We start from the raw sequence: 20,815 nt of genomic DNA, 5'->3' as shown, positions 1-20,815 counted from the left end.
ATTAAATTTACCCACTAGATATCTAGTAAAATCACTTTTTATTTCTTTTTCAATTTTTATTTGCATTCTTTCCTAGTTGAGAATTTACAATATCCCTCAATTATAGAAGCAAACTTATCTCACTACCTCTCAATATTCTTACCCTTAAAATGAGAACATTATGCTTTATCTGACCACCTCGTAGATCAAATGAAATAAATTGTAGTAAAGAATAAAGTAACTAGTACAGTAGGAAAAATTTCTGCAAGATATTATATAGCTTCCTTTGCTAACCATACAAATCCAAACATAAACTAAACTATCACAATGACATGTTTATCAGTTATGAAAAGTAATTGCATGGCTACAGGTGATATTAATTATAACATATTCCATAGAATTATGAGGGAATTTCTTAGTGACGTCATCATTCTTCTAATGCGAAAAGATTCTTTTCTAAAGTTGGTCAAGTTATTTATTAGTCCTAAGTAGAATATATTTAAAAATTTCTGATTTACTCCATAATAGTTATAAATTCCCCAGTTTAATAGCCTTGTAGCTATAATTCTAGTCTAAATCAGAACCATGTATTCATTCATTCTCAAATATTTTTTGCATCTCTTCAATGTCCCAGGGAATAGGTTATATATGACGATGTAACGATGAGCAAGGCAGTTTTTTATCATGGAGAATGTGGTCTGAACTATATTTTATAAAGACATTTTCTGAGGAGATATGGTTGATAATTCTGAAATAAATATACATGTATACTGGATTCGAACAATAAAGTGATTCGTGATAGATGGTGAGAGCCAAGTTACTTATTGTTGGAGTGAGAGGTTACGAACAGGCAAGGAGAGAAAGGCAGTGTGACCCATATAACAGAATAAAGATGGAGACATCAGTATGAACTCATGTTTCACATACACACACACACACACACACATAAATATAATATTTGTAGCTATCTCTATCTACACTATTTAAAATACACACATATATTTCCTTTCCTTGTCAGCTTAGAGGGCCTAGAAGCAATGATACCCCTGTAGCCATGAGCATACCTAGCACTTTGATCTTGCTTTCTTTCTTTCTTTTTATAGTCAGAGTCCTGCTCTGTCACCCAGGTTGGAGTGCAGTGGGCTGATCATAGTTCACTGTAACCTTGAACTCCTAGGCTCAAGTGATTCTTGGGCCTCAGACTCCTGAGTAGCTGAGACTATAGGCACACACCACCATGCCTGGCTACATTTTTTAAATTTCTTTTTGTACAGACAGGGTCTCATTGTGTTACCCAGGCTGGTCTCAAACTCTTCACAAGTGATCCTCCTGCCTCGGCCTCCCAAAGTACTGGGATTACAGGCGTAAACAATAGTACCCATCCTTGGTTGCTAATACCATTCTCAAATAACAAAAACTAGATCTCCTTGAAGTAATACCTGATTCTAAGACCGGAGTAGAAAATATGTAAGAGTCTGAAGCATCTTGTAGTATCATAAAGTAAGGAAAAACTCGAGAAAAACACAAAGATGAGGATATGTCAAAGAGACACAGGAGTCAACTGAAAGAGCTCCCAATGGTAAGAGTTGGAATAATTTGAGCAAAAAATAAATAGGTAGTGTTGGTTTATAACCTAAACTACAAAATAAATATTCATGAGTATATACTGGTGTAAATAAATGATTGAAAAATAAACAAACTAGGGAAGAATAGACAAATCTATACAGAAAAAAATCCAAATAATTTATGTAGATACTTCACTCCCAAGTAGAAAGAGAATAATTCCCCACTCCTTAAGTGTATGCTGCACATGGTAATTTCATTCCAAAGAGTACAGTATGGAAAAAGGTAAAAGGATTAACTTTTCAGTAGAAAAACTTGAACACTACTCAGCCAGGTGATTAAGATTAATGTCAACAGGGATAAAATATGTTGAAAGTAAAGGCACTTTACCACTGTGGATTTTCTTCCAAAAATCAATAATCCCTATTTAGCCATTAGAAACACACTAAGAAAATCCCAGTTGAAGGACATTCTATGAAATATCCAATCAGTTTTCTTTAAAACTGTCAAGGTCATCGAAACAAGGGAAGCCTAAGAAACAGTTACAATCTAGAGGAGCCAACGGAGACTTGAAGACTAAATGTATCCTGAAGTGGATCCTGGAACAGATAAAGGCCATCAGATAAAAACTAGAGACACATGAATAAAGCATGAACTTTAGTTCATAATTGTGTATTAAATTAATTCATTATCTGTGATAAATATACCAAACAAATTTAAGATGTTAATAATAGGGGAATTTGGGTGACAGGTATATTATTAATAGAATTCTCTGTGTTATCTTCACAACTTTTCTATAAATCTAAATCTATTAAAAATAAAAAGGTTACTTAAAAAAGAAAATAAAGGTGTCATGGAAACTTACATCTTAGTAAAAGCCCATAGTAAATTCTCATTTTATTTTCAATATGATTATTTTCCGATTTTGGAATTATTACAAATTTAACATTCCAAATATAAAATTTACTTTGTTCATTTTAAAATCACAAAATATAGTACACCCTGCACAGCCAAAAATATAGAAAGAAGAAATAAATTCGGGAACCATTACAAAGAGTATTTATGAGGAAGTATCTTGTCTACAGCAGTTGGTGAAATAATAGGTATCCATTTGCTCATTTAAAGGTAGGATTTTCTTTGAGTTGTACGGAGAAGTTTTATCTCTTCAAATAAATGTTTGTAATTCAGCACAATGATTAAAGAAATATAATTTTGTTCATTTTTTGAAAACTAATTTCTTCAACATAGCCCATTCATTGAAGCATCTTTTTATGTAGTGTAAGTAGAGACAACAGCCAAAGAATGCCATCGTTCTAGCATCAGCCAAGAGTGATACAATGAAAAAAGAAGAAACTGAAGAGGGGATTATTGCAACATAAAAGCCTTAAGCAGATATAAACTAAAGACATAATTAGGAACACTCAGCTGAGAATATTAGCATTTTTGAATGCTTATACATCTTATTCTTGCAAAAATTGTCTGAAGCTCAGTTGTAAAATGACATTGACAGAACGAATGAGAATGATTCAGCAGCCTGTTATGGGAGAGATTAATAGCTTCTGTTCTCAAACAAGTTAATCTCTCTGTAAAAATATGGTGCCTTTAGGTTACCTTAGAAGAAAAGAATTAAATACTTACATGATAGATCTTTGTGTGTGTGTGTGTGTGTGTGTGTGTGTGTGTGATTCACCAGCTGCACTAATTTCCTATCAATGTTCTCATGCAGAGAGTAAAAATCTTATTGCATGGCATATACTCTGCAGTCATTTTTTCTCTATCTTAAATAAGTTAAGATAGTAAACAAGTTAACATTACAAGAATTTAAAAAAATTGTAGACTGAGAGACACTCAAGGTCAAGGACTTAGCAAACTACCAAGCAAACAGAAGGTACCCAACATTCTTATTTAATTTGCACCAAAAAGCATTTAATAATAAAGCTATTAGAACTAAGTTTTTTAAGTATATAAAATGTCAGACAGAATTAAACACTTTTTTATTTATTTTTTCTGTGTAGAGCTGCAAGAGAAGTAGAAGATAAATTCTCTGCCATTATCTGGATAGAAACTAACATCTTTAACTGAAAGAGATTTAATGACATTTACCTAAGTCATTCACAATAACTCAGTAATAAGCAATCAGATCATAACAGCTCATGGGAGTCCAATCAAAAGAATAAACAAATAATAAAATTAGATAGGTCAGAGGTTAACAGGATGGTTTCTAATAGATTTTTCGAATGGGTTTTTAATAGTTAAAATCATATGTATGTATATGTCATATATATGAAATTGGAATTGCCTTTAAATCTTTAAGGTTTATATGCTCCACACTTCTAATAACCAAAGATCACATTAGCATCATCAATAACATTCAAAGCTCAATTTCTATTTGGAACTGAGCTTCTTAGGATTAAAGATAATTTGCATCTTTACTGTCACTTAGGGAAAGGGCAGAAGAAATCAATTAACAGTTTTATAGAGCACCTACTATGTGCTAGTCCTTATTCTAGTGGCATTAAATATAGTTATTTATTTTTATGAAAGTAATGGCAAATCAAACTCATTTGAAAATGAGGGAACTTAGGGAAAACATAGTAAAATTAAGTGTTAAGATCACAGAGCTGACAAACAGTCAAGATGAGATTTAAATTAAGGTCTTTTGGACATCCAGGCATGTATATCACATAATAGATACATGCTAATTAATAACCACTAATTAATATCCACTAATTTAAAGTTGAAAGCACATTCATTGGAATCAGTGAATGATGGTAACTTAAATGTATTACAAACATTAGCTTTGATGAAATCTAGTAACAACTGCAATACTCTCATAGCTATAAAATTGCACAAGTTGCATATGTCTCCATTAGCTTTGTTTGTAAGTCAAAGCTTTCTAAGACTGCTTCTCTCTGGGCTTGCCCTCCATTAGCTTGCAAGGCTAGCAATGCCAGGAAATACGTAGATGCAACAACCACTATAGCACTTCTATCAACGAACTACATACATTTGTTTCAGGATCCCATTCTGATCTCTCACATTCTGTGCTCTTCTCAGAAACAGATGGAGCAAGTTCAATCATTGCATCAGCTATTTTCATAAGATATGAAAAGATACAATCCTATAAATATTTTCTTGCTTCTACAAGTAATACACACATGTATACATATACATATGTATGCATGCATGCATATGCATGTATATATGTATGGATGTACATTTATATATATAAGATTATCTTTTACTCTGCCTCATGTAGGCCTTACTTTTGTTAACCGACATTAAAGAAGAGTGCATGCATAGATTTAAGACATCTCAAGAAACATGAGTCTGCCTCACCTTAGCCATTAGCCTCAAATAATTTTTCTATTTTCTTTATCACATCTTCTTAAAAAGAGCAAGTTGAAAAAAAGAACGTTGTTTTAACTTATCACTGACCTGCCTCTTAACTCAAGTGGTAATAAACAGAAAAATAAGAGATTGTAAAATACACTAGTTAAATAAATGTATCCCAAAATTGTAGTTCTTTTATTCTTCAAATGATAAAATCAATTCTAGAAACCTAGACATATATTCTCAGCACTTTTTCCAGCATATATACACATGCTCCTCATTTTACAATGGGGTTATATCCTGACAAACCCATTGTTAAGTTGAAAATATCATAAGTCAAAACCTGACATACAAACAGCATAGCTCAGCGTAGCCTACCTAATCATGCTCAGAACGCTTACATTAGCTTAGCTGGGCAAAATCATCTGGCAACACAATACACTATGGGATATCAGTTGTTTACCCTCATGATGGCTTGGTTGACTGAAACTGCAGCTCATTGTTGTTGCTGCCCAGGATTGCCAGTGAGTATTACAGTGCATGTCACCAGCTTAGGAAAAGATCAAAATTCAAAATTTGAAGTATGGTTTCTACTGAATGCATATCACTTCTGCACCATAATAAAGCTGAAAATTCTTAAGTTAAACCATAATAAATTGGGGAGCATCTGTATTAGGGATTTTATTTCAATTTACCAAACATTCCTAAACCCTTTCATATTTTTACCTAGAAACACAGTACGCAGTTTCCACTAAAATAAAATGTTAAAAATGATTATAAAAATTTGGGTAAAGGAAAGTTAAGTCCTCATGACCCTGATCCATTGTAGATAAGATTAACGAATTTATTAAGGGCTGGAGCTAGATTCACAGGCCATTGATTTCAGGACCAATTGCTCGCTCCTTTTAATCAATAACCACCAGACAATTATTGCTTATTCAAAAGTGCCATTGGCAGAGATGTGATGGGTGCAGAGGGAGGAGATAGTGGACACCAGTCACCACATCTTCCTTCACCAAACATCTGCCTTTCATAATCCTATTTCTCTTTCTCAAAAAGAGCAAATGGACATGCAAACAAAAATTACTGAATATGTAGCAAAGCACAAATAATTAAAGTGCTTAATTAAATGATGGTTTTAATTCTCCCACACATTATTTTATTAATAACAAAAATGTATTCATTATCTTTATAATTTTAATTTTTCATAAAATTGCAGGGATGTTAATTAAAGACTTTTATAGTGATTAAGGATTATATTCTGGCAGATTTAAAAGGTGAATTGTGCCTTAAAAATGAGATATTCTTTCAAAAATCTCTTAGGCATGTAATAAACCAACAAATTAAGTGACCATCTCTTTAAATTCAGGACCAGATTGAGTGACATATGTGGGAGTGGCACATACCTCAGTGTTTATAGATAACACGTTTTTGCTTCTGTAACTTCCATTTCCTCGTTCAAATTGTCAGAAAATATACAGGATGTTGTCTTATTTCCTTCCATGAATTAAGCCCATTACATTCTACTCCAACTCACTCCCCATTATCTTCCTGGGGAAAGTCCTCGGTGAATGCCCTAGTTACTTCCTCTAGTCTTGTGGCCTCATTCTTTCCCTTTTTTAACCTCTTAGTCTCAATAACAACCCCTCAGCTTCTGAGACACAGTTGTCTCTTCTTAATCCCCTCAGTAGAAATTCTGAGTTTCTGAGATTCTTCTCTAACTTAAATGTCATAATGGCGTTATCAATTCTGCTCATTTCCTCAGTTTCAGGAAGCCAGTTCTTCCTCGTTTTCATGGTTCCAACCTTTAGTCATGCTCCCCATCAACACACACACACACACACACACACACACACACACACACACCATCATTTTCATCTTTTCTAATCTAATACTCCAGAGTTTTTTCAATTTGGTCTTTATTTCTCTATGTTCTGTAGGGTTTTTGTCTGAATAATTGTGTCTCTTCCTCACCCATTAGCTTCCACATATGCTAATATCCCATAACTTTATTCACAAGTGTTGAATAACTTGTCTGTTGAATCACTCTAAGTGTCCGATATTTTACTTTACTTCTAAGTCAGGTTGGTTTTCCCGACATTCCTTACCTCCGTTGATGGTGACATCATTCATCTAGTCTCTTGATTAGCAACTGTCCCATATAGAACCTCTCCCCACTTTGTGTGGTAATACAGTTTCCTGAGACTGGTTCTCTCTTCTTTTATGAAGTGTGGAGTGGGGAAGTGAATCATTGATAAGTAGGGACAGAAAAATTCAGAAACTTTTCCTCCTTGAAAACTTTGCCCTTGCTTTGGCTTTGTATTTAAAAACAATAATAACTACGGAACCTTTATTTTGTGTCAGATATCCTGCTGACGGTGTTACATTGGTTGGATTGCCATTTGACCTTGACAGTGGTCTGCCAATTTGAGTATTATTCTCATTCCCTGGGTGAGGAAACTGAGCCAAGTATACTTAAGTATCTTGCCCACAATCATACATTTAGTATGCAAGTCCAAGTATATTCACTTTTAAAAGTAATCTTCTTATCTTTATGTGTATTACCTGTGGCCTCCAAGAATGATAATTTGGGGTATCTGCAAACACCAAATACAGGAAACTGGCACCTTGTTCTTATTTAGTTTAGGAAAATGTAACTGTAGGAGGCACCAGTAATAACAATATGTTTTATTCTTGGAAAATGTTAAAACAGTGGATGTTAAGTGTTCTCACCACAAAAATGATAACTATACGAGGTAATGAATATGTTAATTAGCTAGACTTAGTCATTCCACATGTATATATACTTCAGAACATCATGTACATTTTAAATACACACAATTTTATCTTTCAATTTAAAAAAATAAACCTGCAAAAACAATCTTTTTCATACTTTTATAATTTGAGGTTCAAGACTTACCTGCTGAATCATGAATTCTATTATATAGAAAGTCAGATCAAAATGACATTTCATTCACCAATCTTTATACTTAAGCAACATTTTAATGGCTGTTACTCACAAAGAAAGAATGTGTCCACATCGTTTGATTCTGAAATCCAATCACTGGTACTTGAAATGGTTCCCTGATAGGTAACAATCACTTTGAAGTAGATTTTGGTATTGTTTTGTGTAGGTAGAGGTTTGGTCTGTATTCAGGTGGTGAGAGCATCTTTTAAGAAGTTTACAGTTGTTGTCAACAAGGAAAGCAGGTTTGCATAAAGAAATTCTGGTCTTATGGTAGATACAAGTGTGTTTTATCTTGCCAACATTAATTAACAAATGCATTGCACTAAGCAGTAGAAAGTATTTGTGAGACTATTCTGTCATAAACAACTAAAGTATTAAACTATAAAAATATGTTTTCTTTTTCTCATTTGAGCCTCAAAATAATGCAAGGTTATTCTTCCCATTTTAGAGATAAGGAAATTCAAGATAATTAAAATAACATTTTCAAGGCAAAAAGTAGACAAAGTCCTAAATAGAAAGGTCAGACTGAATATGTGAATATGACTTAAAAATACACATCATACTATTGGTGACTCAGTAATGTCAGCTCTGTGTGTGAAGGACAGAATGATATTGCTGTCACTCCATATTGTCATATCACAGGTTATAGCAATAAAATTAGTTTATAGCAGTATTTTATTATTGCTCATAAATCAGAGTGTAAAACTTAAACTATATGAAGACACTAGAGGATGTTTTGGATAAAGAGCTTCTGAACATAATGAAAAATATCTCTAGGTAGCAACAACTAAAATTAGTCTTTGAATTGTTCCTGCTCAGTGGCCATTCAAAATGAAGAACTCATAATATTGAAGACAGTCATCCACATCAGAAAAAAAATTAAACCCACTGAAATTTAGCTTTATTGATATTCTAAAAATAATGCAAACTAATTACTTTGGTCAAGATAGAGAGGCCAGTATGAGCTGAATTTATGGCTAACACAGTTCTTAATTCAATGAAGTTGAATTAAATATTACAGTTCTTCTCTTTTTCAATTTAATCCTCCATTTCAGGTAAAAATAGGTATCAAATTGATTATAATAGTCATGTAATTTGACATACTAGGACATTTTTAAATTTTAAGAATTTGAGTAGAGAGATTGAATATCCTTGCAGTGAGGTGTGTTTATATTTGTCTGGGCTTCAAACATGTTTCCAGTTTTAACACTTAAATGTGACCAGCAGTTAGTCCACAATTTACCACAGACAATCAAGATAATGACGTTTAAAAATCAGATACTGCACATGTGGTAGCTTCTTTCAGCTGTAACTTGCTATGCTTCTACAATAAACACACAATACTTTTGATATGACTGGTGTAGACCTCCAACTAAGAGTTGCTAACTTAACAAGAAGCTAGCAAATTCTTTAAAAGAGAAGGATTGGTGTTTAGGTATCTCCTGCTGTGTTAAAAGTTTCAATTGCAGTAATTAGCAGCAGGTTTTTCCATCTTAGTTTGATAGGCAGAAGAAAGGAGCTTCTGGAAAGGAGAATGTAAAGAAAACAAAAACTAGAGGGGAACTGGAACAATTGAGCAGATGACATGCTGCCTGATCAATGGCCACCACTGTCATAAATGGGCTTTATAGGAAGGTATCAGAACTTTGCACAGTGAAGCATTAAAAATTACATCCATAAGGTATTCATGAGTTAGGTAATTATGTCATGGCTCTGTGAGTTTTAAATTTTTGAAAAAGATAAGTGCAATTAGGCACATACTGCCTTAATACTAAACATTAGAGTGAATGTATTTATTTACTTGATTAATTTTAAATATAATTTCTGACTTTTGTCCAAATCACCAGTTTGATCTAGTGACAATTTTTAAATATACATCTAAATCATTTTCTTTTTTTAAAAACATACATCAAAAATCTGTACTTTAAAATATAAATAAATGCTTTAAACAGCCATTTTAGAAAGAAACAGTTTATATTGCATTGTAAGCATTTTAGTCTTATATGTGATATTGAAAATGAGCAAAAGGAAATCCTAAATTATTAAATGTATTTTTTAAAATATACTTTGAGTAGATTCTTAAAATGAATGATATATTTAAGAAATTCCTCCAAATTGTAAAAAATGTGTGCCTTGTTTTGGCAAGATCAACCTTGTAAATCCAAATAATCTTTGGTCTGAAATCAGGAAGAAAAATATTATCTATCTATCTCTATATATCTATCTATCCATCCATCTCAGTCTGTATAAAACCATATAAAATGAGAACTTAACATCTGGATTATTATCAGTGTAACCACTTAGTGCTGAGATAGTTGTATTTGGAGTAAACATATGTAACAAAAGATAATGAGATTTGTTTTAAAGGACTAACCCAAAATCCCAGGTTGAGCCTCATTGCTTGGCAGCATCTATTTTTAGTACAGAAATAAAGAAATGAGTATCACTCATTATAGTCCCAGATAGTAAGTTTGTCAACAAAATATCTTATATATATTTTAAGAAATGAAATATCTTCTGGAAATTTTCTTATCAGCAATAAAAATGTTAATGCATAAATCCTTTTCAATTTTTTAGCATGAGATTTCATTCTTCTATAATTCTGCTTAGGATCCACTTTAGTAATACTTTCTGCCTTAGATTAATTACCCTGATCTAATTCATTTAGTGGAGGACAGCTGTGGTACGTGGGTTGCCCACTGATGTATTGTGTTAAATGACGCCCATCTGTCATCGCAGCATATCAGCATGGATTCAGTGTCATCCACTTCATTGGTTCTGCTGAGATGTGAAGTACAGCTACAATGTTTACTACTGTTGTTAATTTAATATCTACACCTTTAATAACCTGACTGCTGTCACTCGCTGAACAATGATACATGATGGCCAGGGAAGAACCAGATAGAGAGCATTAACTAGACAGCACAGCAGACCCTCTGGTACAGTTAATTAGAACACTTGTGGGCAAAGTTGCTATTGGGGGCCCTGTAGGGCATTCTCCTAGGGAAATTCTTTATTGAGAAGTAAAGTTAAAAGGATCTGTGTTAATAGCACTTCTGACAAATTTAATCATTAACTAATGATTAAATTCTGACAAATTTAATCATTCATTCTCTTGAAACAGAACTATTTTTAATGGTCATTTTATCTTTTTAAGTGTTAAGCTTGTACCCTTCATTTCTTTATTGTGTTTTTCTTAACTTACTACAACTCCACAGTTATGCAATATATGTGCTTCATTGGAAATTGGCTGATGAAACTATAACAAATTAAATCTAATATCTCAGGTATAACGTTTTCCTTCTTGGTTAAATTATCTTAACCCAAAATTTATTGAGAAGATCCAAGGGTTTAAAAGTTATGTATAATGCCTGATTCTGTTTTGTAAAAGAGAAATTAAATATTAATATATTTAATATTTATATGATATATGTACATAATTTCTTGTATAACATATGGTAAAATAAAAATTTTTAAAAATATGTAATATACATGTTTATGTCCTAAATATATTAGAATTGATCCTATAAAATATAAAATGATAGAAAAAATTGATAAAATGAATATATAAACATAGACAAATTTTGGTTTTAATACTTTTTAAAAGGCTAAGGAAAATGTAATTTGTTTTTTTTGTTACCTTTTAGTTCTTATCTTCCATATTTTCCTGTTTATCTGGCTTACTGATTTACATTATATTCAGATTAATGAACTTTTCAAACATCTCAATCTCCTCTTCAAATTTTTCCTCCATTTTATTTTTTTGAATGAAATTTCAAGGGACTAATTTCAGTATATTTTCTGTAAGTGGATGCTACTTCAGATTTGAGAAATGGAGTCAGTCTTTCAGTAATACTCAAAGGCCACTAATGCAGTTATTCTTCACCTTTGTTTTGTTTTGATGTAGATTTCTCTTTTAAGGCTTATGTTATGTGGATAAAATATCCTCTACTTCTCATTATTGTTATCTCTTGGTCCTAGGACCAAACTGTTTTAAAGTAACACAACTATGTCTCAGTACAAAGCTTAAGAATATTAACCAAAACAGAACAAAAAAAGTTTGTCCAGCAACAGAAAACAAACAAATGAAGGCTAAAATTTACAATGTGTAGCATTCAACAAATAATAGTCATGCAAAGAAGCAGGTAACTATAACCTACAATGAGTAAGACCAATTAATTAAAAATGACACAGATAGTATACCAATTACAAAATAAGTAGACAAGGAAATTAAAAGAGTTATAACTCTAATCTACTGTAGAATAAAGAGGAAAACATGATTGTATTAAAGACAGATGTGGAAAATATAAATAACACCCAAATTGAAATTCTAGAGATGGAATATAAAGTTGACTATCATTTACAGCAGAATAGACACTCCAGAACAAAAATTAGTGAACTTCATGATGTAACAATAGAGATTACTCAAAATAAAGCACAAAGAAAAAAGATAACAAAAAAAGAACAGTATATTAGCAAGATGTGGGACAACTTCAGGCATCCTAATATATGTGTAAGTGAAACTCCTGAAGGAGTAAAAAGAATGGAAGGGGCATACAAATTATTTGAAGAAATAATGATCAAAATTTTTCCAAATCTGATGAAAAATATAAACACCTACATTCAAGAAATATCAACAAAATTCAACCGTAACAAATAGGAAGGAAACTACACCAAAGCATATCTTTTTTTTTATTTCAACATATTATGGGACTACAAAAGTTTAGGTTATGTATATTGCCCTTGACCCACCCCCAAATCAGAGCTTCAAGGGTGTCCATCCCCTAGACGGTGCACATTGCACTCATTATGTATGTATACACCCATCCCCTCCCCCCACCACATCTTCCCAACACCCGATTAATGTTATTCCTAAATGTGCTCTTAGGTGATGATCAGTGAAACCAATTTGATGGTGAGTACATGTGGTGCTTATTTTTCCATTCTTGGGATACTTCACTTAGTAGAATCGGATCCAGCTCTATCCAGAATAATACAAGAGGTGCTATATCACCATTGTTTCTTATAGCTGAGTAGTACTCCATGGTATACATATACGACATTTAATTAATCCACTCATGTATTGATGGGCACTTCAGTTGTTTGATCCAGCAATCCCATTATTGGGCATCTACCCAAAAGAACAAAAGACATTCTATAAAAAAGACATCTGCACTCGAATGTTTATAGCAGCACAATTCACAATTACAAAGATGTGGAAACAACTCAAGGCATATCTTAATGAAATTTCTTTTTTTTAATTTTAATCTTTGAGTTTTCTTTTCATTTTACTTCAAAATATTAAGAAAGTGAAAATGTTTTTTGTTACATGGATAGCTTTTATAATGCTTGAGTCAGGGCTATTAGTGTGCCCATCACCAAAATAGTGTTCATTATACATGTTAGGTAGGTTTTTGCCCCTCCTCTTTGCCCCCTCCATCCTTCTTGATTTCCAGTGACTTTTATTTCCCTCTGTGGTCATCTGTGCCCATTGATTAGTTCCAATTTATTAGAGAACACACATGGTGTTTGCTTGTCCATTCTTGAGACACATCACTTAGGATAATGGTCTCCAGTTTCATCCAAATTGCTGCAAAAGATGTAAATTCATTTATTTTTTTGGTTGAGAAGTACTCTATGGTATACATATACCACATTTTATCCACTCATGAATTGATGGGCACTTAATGTAGATTCCACATCTTTGTGATTGCAAATTGTGCTGCAAAAAATATTCAAGTGCAGATGTCTTTTTGATAAAATGACTTATTTTCGTTTGGGTAGATACCCAGTAGTGGGTTTGCTGGCTTGAATGGTAAGTCTACTTTTAGTTCTTTGAGGTATCTTTATACTGTTTTCCATAGAGGTTTAGTTTACAGTCCCACCAACAATGTATAAGCATTTCTTTCTTTCTGCATCTCTGCCAGCATGTATTGTTTCGTGACTTTTTAATGATAACCATTCTGACAGGGGTAAGATGACATTTTACTGTGGTTTTAATTTGCATTTCCCTGATGATTAGTGATGTTGAGGGCTTTTTTTTCATATATTTGTTGGCCATTTATCTATCTTCTTTTCCCTCTGCCCCCATCTTCTTTTGAAAAGCTTCTGTTCGTGTTTTTTGTCCACTCCCTTAATGGGGATGCTTGTTTTTTTCTTGCTGATTTATTTGAGTTTTTTTGTAGATTCTGGATGTTAGCCATTTATCCGATGTATAGTTTGCTAATATTTTTTCCATTCTACAGGTTGTCTGTTTACTCTGTCACTTATTTCCTTGGCTATGCAGCAGTTTTTAAAAAATTTAATCAAGTCCTACTAATTTATTTATGTTGCTGTAATTGCCTGTTGGGTCTGAGTCATAAATTCTTTGCCTAGGCCAATTTCTAGAAGAATCTTTCCTACATTTTCTTCTAGAAATTTTATGGTTTACATTTAAGTCCTTTTATCCTTTTCCAATTATTTTTTGTGCATGGGAAGAGACAGGGGTCCTGTTTCATTCTTCTTCATGTGCCTATCCAACTTTCTCAGCACCATTTATTGAATAGGGCTTTTTGCATCTGTATTCATAAGGGATATTGGTCTGTAGTTTTCTTTTTTGCTGTGTCCTTTCCTGGCTTTAGGATCAAGGTGATATTTGTTTCATACATTGAGTTGGGGAGGATTTCCTCCTTCTCAATGTTATAAAATAATTTCTATAATATGGGTACTAGATCTTCTTTGTAGGTCTGGTAGAATTCTTCTGTGAATCCATCTGGTCTGAGACTTTTTTTGGTTGGAAGACTTTTTATTACTGCTTTGATCTCACTGCTCTTTATTGGTCTATTCAGAATTTCCATTTATTCCTGATTGATCCTTGGGAGGTTCTGTGATTCCAGGAATTTGTCCATTTCCTCTATGTCTTCTAGTTTATGTGGGTAGAGATTTTTCATAGTATTCACAAATGATATTTTATATTTCTGTGTGATCATTTGTAATATCTCCTTTTGCATTTCTGATTGAATTTACTTGGGTCCTTCCTCTTCTTTTTCTGGTTAATCTAGCAAGAGGTCTGTTGAATTGTTTTATCTTTTCAAAGAACCAACTTTTTGTTTTGTTGATCTTTTGCATTTTTTGTTTTGTTTTTCACTTAATTCTGCTCTGAGCTTTGGTATTTCTTTTCCTCTGCTGATTTTGGATTCAGTTTGCTCTTCCTTTTGTAGTTCCTTGAAATGTGATATGAGGTTATTAATTGTGATCTTTCCATCTTTTTGACAGGGGCATTTGAGACTACGAAGTTTCCCCTTAGGACTGCTTTTGTTGAATCCCATGGATTGCAGTAGTTTGTGTCCTTCTGTCAGTCGATTTAAGGAATTTTTTGATTTCCACCTTAATTTCATTCTTGACCCAATAATCATTCATCAGTAGGTTATATAATAGTCAAACTGAGAGTCAAATCAAAGACTGAATGCCATTCACAATAGCTACAAAGAAAATAAAATACTTAGGAATATATTTATCCAAGAAGATGAAAGATCTCTACAAGGAGAACTAAAAGACACTGAAGAAAGAAATCACAGATGACACACAAAAAAACAGAAAAATATATCATGGTCATGAAGCTGTAGAATCAACATTGTTAGAATGTCCATACTGCTCAAAGTGATTTACAGATTCAATGAAATCCCCTTCAAAATACCAAGTAAGTATTTCACAGATCTATAAAAATTTATTCTACACTTTGTTTGGAATGAAAAAAGAACCCAAATATCTAAAGCTATCATAAGCAAAAAGAACAAATCTGAGGTATCACATTACCAGACTTTATACTGCAAGGCTATAGTAACCAAAACAACATGGCATTGCTACAAAAATAGAGACATAGACAAATGGAATAGAATAGAGAATCCAGATATAAAACCATCTACCTACAACCAGGTGATTTTTGACAAATCAGTAGCATTTCTATATAGCAATAACAGTTAATGAAATTTCTTAAAATTGAAATGAGAATCCTGATTACTTCAAATTGTTGCCAACATATGACACAGTATTCTTTTTCTCTTTTTTAAAGCCATTTCAATAGGTGGTTAGTGCTGCTTCATTCTCATGTAAATTTATATTTTCTTGTTACTAAAGATGTTAATTTTTTTCATGTGCTTATTTTCTACCCATATATCATTTCTGGTAAAGTGCCAGTTCAAGTCTTACACCCATTTTTCAATTGTTATTTGTTTTCTGATAATTGACGTTTCATTAGGGTGCTATGATGTTTCATGCCATTAGCTATAGTTTGTTTTAAATAAGGACTTTAAATTTCTGACTTGTTCAGGAAGTATGAAGAATTTGGGTCATTATTGTATATACATGATAATCAATCCCTGAAAACATGCTGAATGGCTGTGTGTAGTGGTGTGCACCTATAGTCTCAGCTATTTAGGAGGCTGAGGCAGGAGGATCACTTGAACCCAGAAATTGGAGGCTGTATTGTGTAATCATTGTGCCTGTGAACAGCCACTGCACTCCAGCCTGTGCAACATAATAAGACCTTTCTCTTAAAAAAAAAAGCTAAAAGTGAAAATGTTAAAATTTTTAAACTTTTTAATCATATATGGTATATGGCATTATTTTGAAAATTGAATATATAACTCCTTATGTATGTAATTATTTTAATTTATCATATTATAAAATAATTTTAATTTTGAAGAAGTCTAATTTATCAACTTTTATTCTATAAACCATTCTTTTTGGTGTTATATTTTAAAAAATCTTTAACTCGAAGTTACAGCAATATTTTTCTATATCTTATTCCAGAAATTTCATAGTTTCAGATTTTGAATTGACGTCTATGAATTATTTTGAGTTAATGTTTGTATAGAGTTTAAAGAAATGGATCAACAATCTCTTTTTTGTATATGATGTCCAAATATTCCAGAATTATTTGTTGACAGGACCATTTATCTTTTCCACTGAATTTCTTTCCCATCTTTTCTAAAATCAACTGACCATACATGTGTGTATCTATTGCTGAATTCTCTTTTATTCCTCTGATCTATACAAACTTTTCCAATATTGTTCTTACTGATCACTCATGCTTTATAATAACTCTTGAAATCACATACTGCAAGTCCTTTAACTTTGTTCTGATTAAATTTTTATTTTTATACTTCTTTTGCCTTCCACTTTAAATTTAGATCAATCCCACTGGTATTTTGTATGGGATTATGTTGAATCTAGACATTGGTTTGGGGAGAATTGACGTCTTAAAGATATCTACTTCTCCAATATATGAACAAAATTCCTTGATTTGTTTCGTTCTTCTTTAATTTCAGTCAGTAAAGATTTTAAATTTTGATATACAAATTTTGTAAATCCCTTGTTATATGTATTTCAAGATATCTCATACTTTTGACAGTGGCCTAAATTATGAAATTATTTTCCATAATATAGTATTTTCTTACTAATTTTTAATTTCTGTTGGAACTGAGTGACATTCTTCTTTATTTTTTCATTCTTAACATTGCAATTTATGTTTTCCTTTCTTTTTTTCTTGCCTATTTTTCCTATTTTCCGAGTGCTTCACTGAACGAACTTTGGGATTTCTTACTTTTTCTCACTGTAGCTCTTTTTCTTTCCGCGATTTATGTTCTCAGTATCATTATTTCATTTTCTTATTAGTCCTTTTGCTGGAAGGCAAATTTTTCTAATTCACCCTTTCACTGAGTTTACAGTCTGTGGCTTGACATGTGATTCTCATTTCCAATTTCCTGCGCGTCCAGTTCAATGGCCTTTTCTTGCATTTTCCCACAAGATCATTAAAAACTTCAGACCTCATTTCCCTGGTGTCATCATGGCTAGTATTCACTGTGATAAAATATACTGCTATATAGTATATTTTTGCAAAAGTTTGTAAATGGCTGCTCTTCTAGCTTCCAAGTGTCTCTCTGTTGTCCTGGTCTGGCTGGCCCCTCCCCTTGACATTCGTACCTGGTCATGATCCATCAGTTTTCAGATCCCAGTTCAGCCAAGGTCTACCTCTGTCAAAGAGATTCTTATATATTATTAATATCAGCTCTCAAATGTCATTAAATGTCCTTAGGCAGTTTTAGCTTGTAAGTTTGCTTAACGTTTGGGTTTTTATTCTTTTTTCTGCAGGGGAAGAAAGCATATTACTGGGAATTTCCTTACTTTCTTTTGGGTTTAGCTAAGAATATATAATAATTATTACTGGTTTATCTGTCATTGGATATACTGGAAAGATTTTCTGGCTTTCCTAGTAGACCACATTGCTAAAAATAGAAGTCTTTCCCTTCCTCTTTGTATTGACTCTGTGTTTCTCAAATCTCAATCTCATCTTTACCAAGGATAGCCTAGGGAACTAATCATGTTATATGTCATTATTTCTATGGAAAAATTGTAGAATTTCTTATATGTGACTTTAAAACAAAGTTTGGAACTAAATTTACACATAAATTTGGCCCAGCTGTAGGACCTATGGATCACTTAAAAAATATTTTCACAGACATAGATAAAAAGTAGGTTAACATGAATGATATCTTCTTTGGCTCTATCACTCTTTCTATCATGTAACTTAATTACCATTTGTGGAAAATGTTCTAGAAAAACTCAGAAATATTTGACCATAGTTGAAAATGATGCAATTAAACTGCCTCAAATATGAAAAATTATGGAAAGAACTAGTCTTTTCAAATTGAGTTTTTTCTCCAGTAGCTGCATGATATATTTTACTTATAACAATTATAGGACTGTAATATTATATACACAGCAAGTATAAATTATAAAGAAAAATTAAATAATTTGCAGTCTTGAATGAATAATAGTAATAATAATAGTGAGGTTTCAATCTCCAATTTTGTTCGACTAGTGAGAACTATCTCAAAGTTGATTTAAACACTCATGGAAGAATCATTTGATTGAGAGATTTCTAGAAGAAAATAAAAGGAGCTCAGTCACAAATATGTAAAAGTTAGTGAGCAATAAATTTTATTTTACAGCCAAAATCTTCTAATTTTTACTTGAGTTCAAAAATATTAAAAGTACATTTGTTTGTACTCTACCTCTTGACATCTCACGACCCCAGTGAAAGAAAGCAAAAGAGAGACTATTTTTTCTTTCACATTTCTGTATCTAATAGAATGTCTTTGTTCAAACATCAAGGAATTCTACTGATGTGCACTATAGACAAATGGATGGTTTGTTTCATTGACCTCTAGGCCTTTAAATGCTTTATTTTAGAACCAAAAAGTAAGAAATGAGAATAAATCAAAATGAAGAATGTCAGAGGACTCTATCTGAAACCAGTCCAAACTGCTTCGGGAGTTAAAAATGTTATGCATATCCATGCAGAGCATTTGCCATTTTGAACATGAGAAATACTATTTATCAAAGTTTATTGGGTGAATTCAATTGGAATTTGCTTTAGAAATTATATGTATTGACTATTTGTAACCTAAAATATATTGCCCACTTAAAACATGAATACACAAACGTATATGTGTGTTCCTGTATGCCTCTGTGTGTATGTGTGTAAGTGTGCAATGTTTGTAGATAGTAGATAGTTCCAGGCCAATTAATAATGCTTACTTGACTTAAGCAATGTGGAAGATTCAATTGGTTCAACACATAAATTTTATATATTAATATTTTTCATGCATTATATTTTTCATGTGTTGGCTCAGGGAAGTCATTCTTCTTAGGTTAAGAGCTTGGTTCTACTATTTGCTGAGTGCTATTTAGCAAGCTCCTGAATTCATCTGTGCCATAATTTCATCATATTAAAAATAAGTATTATTATGCCTACTTTTGAAAATAAATTCATTGTAAGAATTCCATAAAAAAGTTCCTACATAGCTTGTACAGTATCTAGTACTCATAGCACAGTATCTAGTATCTATAATAGTATGCTAGCTCAGAACTGGCATATTTAGTATATTTAGCATATACTGTTATCATTACTATCATTATTATTATATGATATGATAATATGATTTTAAATTATACCAGGTCATTATAAAGTCCATTATTTCTATGAGAAAGCTAAATGTAAAATTTAACTTTAGGCTTCACTAAAGTAGAGTGAAGTTATTGATCTCAGAGGCTAGATTAGGACTAGAATTTAGATCTGGTTTTGGCACTGACTAACTTGATGTTGCATGCTTCCCTTAGATGTTAAGGTATGAGATATCTGTCTGCAACCATCACTAAATATGGTCCAACTTTGCACTCATATCTAATGTATTTATAATCAAATGCCTACACTATATTCTATTTTATTTCAAAATTTTCAAGCTGTAGAGTTACCAACTTAATGAGATGATGAATTAAAAAGGATTAGGGTAAATATTGTGCCAAACATTTGGTGTATTAATTCTACTCAGAATCCTCCCATGAGAGGGCAAGTCTGGGAGGAGGGACCAGGAAGTATTCTTCTTAGGCAGAGGACGTTCTTATTGTTGTACACATATGCAGCAATGGACATATTGTCCTTCAAGTCCCAGACATCATTCAGTGAAAAGGACTTTGTAAACAGCCAGAACAATGCATTATCCATTCAAGTATCTAAGACATACAGTTAGAATGATCTAATTTTTTCTTTCCCCAGGCATCTTTAAAGCAGCAGTGACAATAACTCAAGCACCTAAAATAGTCCTAATATTCTGAATCTAGTTTTCCTCACTTAATTGTAACAATAGCAATATAGCAGATATCTACTGAGTGTTATTTTGTATGGCAAAACCTGTGCTAGATTTTTATAAACATTATTTTACTTATTCCTCAGGAAACTCATAGATTAGGTAATATTGACAATAGATGTCAGGGGAAGACTGAAGTGCAGACTGGTTTAGTGACTTTTCTAAAGATACAGGTTGAGAAGCAGCAGTCTTATTCCAGAGCTTGAAAACTTAACTATTCATACTATCTTATACTGCCATTATAATGCCTCACTTTTAAAATAAATGACTTTTTTTACTAGCA

This window comes from Lemur catta, chromosome 11 (assembly GCF_020740605.2).
Source record: "Lemur catta isolate mLemCat1 chromosome 11, mLemCat1.pri, whole genome shotgun sequence".
In the NCBI taxonomy this organism is placed as follows: domain Eukaryota; kingdom Metazoa; phylum Chordata; class Mammalia; order Primates; family Lemuridae; genus Lemur; species Lemur catta.
This window is presented reverse-complemented; position numbering follows the sequence as displayed.